Consider the following 7,291-nt stretch of genomic DNA (forward strand, 5'->3'; position numbering starts at 1 on the left):
CTTAATTATTGTTCTATCCTCTATGTCACTAATATCAACTCTAATTCTTATAATTTCCTCCTTCTCTTCCTTTCGGTTCAGTTTGCCCTTCTTTTTTCCAGTGTCTTAAGTGGTAGTTTAGGTTGTTCATGTGAGATCTTTCTTCCTTTTTAATGTAGGTGTTTATACCTATACATTTTCCTCTGTCTGCTGCGTTAGTTGTATTCCGTAGGATTTTGTATGTTGTGTCTTCATTTTCATGCATCTTAAAGCGTTTCTCATTTCTTTTGTGATTTCTTCTTTGATATACTGGTTATTTAGTAGTATGCTGTTTAATCTCCACATATTTGTTAATATCCCAAATTTCTTTTTGTTATTCATTTCCAATTACACATTGCCCTGATTAGAGAACATGCTTGGTAAGATTTCAGTCACTTTAAATTTATTGAGACTTATGTTATAGCCAGAAATCTGTCTAATATTCTGTGTGCATGTAAGAAGAATGGGTATTCTTCTGTCACTGGGTAGATCTGCCTTTTGGGTCATGTGTATAATGCTGTTCAATTCTTGTATTTTTTTGTTAATCTTCTGTCCATTTGTTCTATCCAATATTGAAAGTGAGGTATGAGAGTCCCTGGAAATTATTATCATATTGTCTCTTTCTCCCCTCAATTCTATCAGCCTTTATAGTGTGTGTGTGTGTGTGTGTGTGTGTGTGTGTGTTGCTAGGTGCGTAAATGTTTACAATGTCCTCATGGATTGACACTTTTATTGTTATAAAATGTACCTCCTTGTTTCTAGAAACATTTTGTTTAAAAGTCTATTTTTTTCCTGTTAGCAATACAGCCACTTCAGCCTTCTTATGGTAGCTGTTTGCTTTGAGTCATATATCTTTTCTGTCCTTTTACTTTCAATCTATTCAGTTCTATACATCGAAAGTGTCCTCTTGTACATAGCATATAGTTGGATTCTGTTTTTATTTTATCTAGTCTGAAAAATCTCTGCCTTTTGATTGGACTGTGTCACTCATTCACACTCAATATTATCATTAATAGAGTTAAATTTACATCTGCCATTTCATTTACTGTTTTTTATATCTCATACGTATTTTTTGTCTTTATTCCTTCTTTGCTGCTTTCTTTAGTATCAAGTGGGTGTTTTCTAGTGTTAATGTTTTAATTATTCAGTGATTGATGTCTTTGCTCATCTATTCCAGTACCAGAAAACCAAATCTAAAAAATTAATCTCTCTCAGGCTCTACTTGCAGTCCCTAAAAGTAAGAGACTTCATCTTTTCTCAAGGTCCCCAACATTTGTTAAGGTTGGTGACCTGCCAGCAAGTGATCTTTTTTACTATCTTACCATCTGTTGGGACTGTATGAGCCACAGAACAGGCTCACCAGACCAGTCTCCTGGGAGGTCACTGTACACACAGGAAGCACAACTCTTCTTCCTTAATGGTTACAAGATCATAGCCAATTAAATGAAATTTTTTCTCAAATACAAAACCCTTTAGATGGTTTTGTTTGGTAATTGATTTGTCCAGTTACATCTTGGTAAAGAGGACGGCAGTTTTTTTCAATCTTTACAAATAAATCACATTGCTAGGGACTCAGTAAAGTGCTCACTCTTGAATTCTGAGGGGCCAGTGGGAACAAGATATCATTAAAAAATATTTCCTTTTAGTTTGATAAGCATAGATTGCTAAATTGAGCCTTATAGTTACATTGAGAAGAAAGCATAAAAGAAAAAAGGAGAAAAAAGACTTCCTTATAAGTACATCAAATACAAAGCATTAAAAACAATCCAATAATATTCTAAAACAAATAACTACAATTACATTTCTTTCATGAACTTATTTGGCTAATGTGATTAATTCTTGATTCATAAATTTGGGATCAACAGTATACTTCCATGCAGTTTTTTGTCACTGGTCTAAAAAGAGTCTGAACAATCCCGATTCAGTCCTGTGGTTCAGTCTATAGATAGCTACATGCGGTGGCAATGCTAGCTTATGGTGAGAAGCCAGACTCTGTAAATCTATTCCAGTTAAGAGTATCTGGTACAATCTTTCTCACCAAGCTGTTGGGAATGTTTTTTGTTGAAGACACTTTAGGACTTCAGGTAAATGTGTAAAGAAAGCAAAAACCACTTGTTGCTGATTAGACTGAAGCCTCTGTTAACTTATTAGCCTAGACAACCATATCAAAATAGAGAGTAAAATCCTATTGGGTTATTTATTTTTTTTTTTTATGTCTGTGTTTTCTCAAGAGTGTACTGTGGACATGGGTACAGAGACAAATCTGCTTTTATTTTTATTTATTTAATTTTTTTTAGAGAAGGGGAAGGGTAGAGAAAAGGAGGGTGAGAATGCTAATCAGGTTTCACACCCAGTGTAGAGCCCATCAAGGTGCCTGGTCTCAAAACCTTGAGCTCGTGACCTGAGTAGAAACCAAGAGTTAGATGCTCAACTCACCCACCGAGGCGCCCCCCAGACAAATCTACTCTTCAAAATGAACATAGGGAAGTTAGAATGTACTTTTTTGATTGGTTAGTTTATTCCATGTTGTGGGCTTAGCATATAACACAAATCTTATAACATACTGAGCCAATTAAGACATATGGAGCATTTCAAACATACCTAATTCTACCGACTTTCCCTCCTGATTATGAATGACCAGGTGCGAGACCGAGCCTTTGGTAGTTCAGCTATCTAGAAAGCACCAAAGATGCTTTGATATTTTTATAAACTATCCAACTGATCTTGGGAAGGTATTTTTAAAGAAAATACATTTTTATAAACTATCCAACTGATCTTGGGAAGGTATTTTCAAAGAAGAATCATCCCTAGCTTAAGACAGAAGCATAGACGCTTGGGAACCATGAATGGTTTGTAGCTTGGCTGGCTATTGATCAGAGTGACAACACAGTAGTACTAAATAAACACATCTGTAGGTATCATTATAAGGAATGTTAGCTATTTAAGAAATGAGTAACTTCTGTTGTTTTGTTTTTAAGTAATCAAGGGCACAACAAAGCACAAAATACAGAAAAGTTATGCTGATCAGATATAGAATATCTGCTATTTGAGCAGATTTTTTAAAAAAAGATTTTATTCATTTATTTGACAGACAAAGATCACAAGTAGGCAGAGAGGCAGGCAGAGAGAGAGAGAGAGAGAGGGAGAAGCAGGCTCCCTGCCGAGCAGAGAGCCTGATGCGGGGCTCGATCCCAGGACCCTGAGATCATGACCTGAGTCGAAGGCAGAGGCTTAACCCACTGAGCCACCCAGGAGCCCCCTATTTGAGCAGATTAACAGAAATTAAAAATAACTTTCTCTCTCTCTCTCTCTTTTTTTTTTTTTTTTTTTTTTAAGATTTTTATTTATTTATTTGCGAGAGACTACCAGCAGGAGCAGAGGGAGGAGCAGAGGGAGAAGCAGACTCTGCGCTGAGCGAGGAGCCAGACGGACATGGGGCTCGATCTCAGGATGCTGGGATCATGACCTGAGCTGAAGGTAGACACTTAACCAGGTGAGCCACACAGACACCTCTCACTGTCTCTTATTAAGAAGAGACTGAGGATACGAGTGCTGTCTGGCTGCAACACATCACCCCATTGATCGCCAGAGTTGATTTGGCTGATCTAGCTGGCTACTGGGTGTCCTCTTCCTCCCTCACTGCTCCTTGTGTGTCCTGCCTGGAAGCTGAGCGCAGTGGAAAAGGATGACCTTCTCCCATAGAGAAGGACCATTATTGGATCGAGGGTATATGAGAAGCTTCACTCTCCTGCTAGATCCTCCCAAACAAGATCTCAAGGTCCATTTCTGGGGGAACGCAATGTAGTCAAACTTTCAGAACTCCAGACACATCCAAATGAGGGACTACATGTGGCAGTCTGCCTTTCTAAAAGAACGAAAACCAGAAACAAAACCAAAACCAAAACAAAACGAATATTCCAAGGCCAGTTTGTCATTTTAACATAGAGAAAAACAAAAACAAATTCTACTCATGCATTAATGTAACAATTGCCAGAAAGACTTCTTAAAAAGTCTTATGAGTAAGGCCATTAAAACAAAGCCAGTTTTGTCTAAATTTTAACATATTTCATTGCTTCCTTCTAGACTCATTATTTGTAGGTATTATAAACCAAGGAAACAAAGTTTTCTTTTCATCAGACTTCTACAACTTACCCATTCAAAATTTGTCTCTTGCTAATCTTTCACATTCAGGCACAGTTTTTTGTTTTTTGTTTTTTGTTTTTTTACTTCAAGATGAAATTGCTTTTTTCCCCTTGATAACAAAATTGCACTCATAATCTTATTCTATATTTGTATTTCTTTACTACTTCAGTTCTTAAGATAGTCTCAATGGCTCATATAAGTTACAATGTTTTTTAGGTTTATGCATTTATTTGAGAGAATTGGCATTGTTGGAGACTAGATTTTTCTTCTTGAAAAATGATATGTTCATACATTTGTTCATATCTTATTTTGTGTATTTTAAAAAGATTTTTTAAGTCTTCATCATATTGAGTAAAATGGGATCCTACCCATTTCTCTTTTTTCCTCCTTTATTGAGCTATAATTGACCCTTAACATAGTATGAGCCTAAGGTGTACAACATGTTAATATGATAGATTTACAAATAGCAAAGTGATCACCTCCATGGTATCAGCTACCACCTCCATCCTCTCAATAGTTACCTTTCTTTTTCGTGGGGAGAACATTAAGATCTACTCTCTTAGCACATAAATCACATATTTTAAGCAATGTAACTACCTTCTATTTCCTCAAGTAGATAACTGGGGGCAAGGAACTGAGTATGGTTTGAAAGATACAAACATTTTACAGACCAGCAAAGCAAGCATTGTAAAACCTCTTATGGCTACACATATCCTATTTGCATTTCTTAAAGTGGCAAAATTGAATGTATACATTAATATACCCCAAAGGTTTATCTACTCGCAAACATGTAAAAGTAAGAGAAAAAAGAATGTGTGTGTGTGTGCATGCACGCAAACCATGCTTGGTGATGAATGTTTTTGTGTTCTATCTTCCTTACAAATTATCCAGGCAATAATATAATATCAGTCTAAATGCCTAGAGTGTAATGAAAGACCTTGGAAATTACATTTAAGCTTATATATTATAGAATAATAGAATCATTGATAATACAAACAATTTAAGAAATTCAGATTAGCTACAATCTCCATGATAAGGTATAAAATGTGCTCCATCACTCTATTACCTCATCTCATTTTATCTTCTTCACGGTTCCACAAATTGATATTGCTTTACTTTTTTATTTGTTTGCCTATTTATGATGAACATTTCCCCCACTAGATATCAAACGATAAAGAGAATTTGTCTTCCTCGGTACCTAGAACATAAATGAGGCTTTCAGTGAATAGTTCTGAATAAAGAAATACAGAATAAAATCTTTACACACAATAATTGTATCAGATGGAAGGAATAGATCTCCTTTTACTATTTATTTATTTATTTATTTGACAGAGAGAGTGCACAAACAGAGTGAGGGGCAGAGGAAGAAGCAGACTCCCCGCTGAGCAGGGAGCCTGAGGTAGGACTTGATCTCAGGACCTGAGATCATGACCTTGGCCAAAGGCAGATGCTTAACTGACTGAGCCACCCAGGTGTCCTCAATTTACTGTTTTACGAGTGAGGAACTGAGGCATCGATGATCATTTAGCTACTTAGATAGACTCATAATTTTGGTTTCCTGGCCTTCCAATCCAATTTACCACATTATTTCCTCAAGCTGAATAAATGTACTTGTGCAAATGAAAAATATATGAAAGAAGAAAATTCTTGCGTAGGTGTGATTCATTGAGAGGGTTTCTGAGATAAATTGTATCCTAGTGGGGATCATGGTAGGCAGTATTTTGGTAGAATGCTGTTAGGCTACAACTTCTTTCCATCAAATCCCCTACCCCCCAAATATCAGGGGATCTCTCTTAAGTATTATTATTATTATTATTATTATTTTAAATTCCTTTTTTAAAAAAAAGATTTTTATTTATTTATTTATTTGACAGATCGAGATCACAAGGAGGCACAGAGGCAGGCAGAGAGAGAGGAAGGGATGCAGGCTCCCCGCCGAGCAGAGAGCCCGATGCAGGACTCTTTCCCAGGACCCTGGGATCATGACCTGAGCTGAAGGCAGAGGCTTTAACCCACTGAGCCACCCAGGCGGTCCTATTATTTTAAATTCTTGATGGTTTCCCTTTGGAGTACTTGTAATTGAGGACCAAGGAAGTGAAATGTAAGTTGTTCCCTTGGTTTTGCTGTGACAAAGTTTGGTAATGAAATGGGCTATTTTCCCCCTCCTCCTACCCCAACATGGCATCCATTATTCTTCTCTTCCAGAGCTCCCTCAGCAAAATCAACCCAGCTGAGACAGAGCTAATGTAATATGTTTCCCATAGGTTATATTTGATTTTCTCTTTTGGCTCACTTTTGGGTGCCAGGGCAAATCGTTATTAAAGAGGTACTGAAAGACTGTGACCTGGGAAAGGCAGACTGTCTTGCTAGTGCTGGCTCCAGCCCTGGGGTTCTGCCTTCTCTCGGATGGAAGCCCGCATTCACACCGGGCGCAGAGAGTTAGTTACCAGGTGTCCATACAGAGTAATCCCCTACTCCTTCCACTAACCAGGGAACATGTATTAAATTGAGACTGTCCTCCTTAACTTTTTTTTTTTCCACTGAGAGTTTTGTATTAAAATATTCAGAATTGTGTGATACTTGTTTGTTTTTAAGTTTCCAGACGTCTCTTTTGATTAAAACATGTTGGGTGACATTTCCTAGAATTTTTGTCAAATCATTTCTCATGTCAATTCCCTTCATCCTCATTGTTTCCGCTCTAAAAAAAACTGGCATCTGGTAGTGATGATATAGATGTCATTTCTGCTGATCTCATCCCCGACTCAGAGAAGACAGTAGGGGCTAAATTCAGCCCCCACACCATATCCGATTTAGGCCTGGGAAGGCAGTATAGCTAGTTCTCAACCTAGTGGGCAGAGGAAGAAACTGAGCTCCAAGGCTTCTCAAGGTCACACTGATGGTCAAGGCCTGAGCTCCTGTTTTTTAGACCAAGACTGAAGAGCACTCGACTGCTGAATTAAAAGCTGTGGGTACCAAGATGGGACCCGAGTCGCTGTCCCCAGTGCATCACAGAGGCTGCAGGAGCTCGCACAGTCGCATTGTCCAGTGTGGGAGCTGGGCAGGGAACTGCGGGGCGTGTAGTCCTCAGAAGCCAGCTCTCCCGGGCCCATGAGCACCCTGGATCGGGCCA

The sequence above is a fragment of the Mustela lutreola genome, chromosome 5, assembly GCF_030435805.1.
Source record: "Mustela lutreola isolate mMusLut2 chromosome 5, mMusLut2.pri, whole genome shotgun sequence".
NCBI lineage: Eukaryota > Metazoa > Chordata > Mammalia > Carnivora > Mustelidae > Mustela > Mustela lutreola.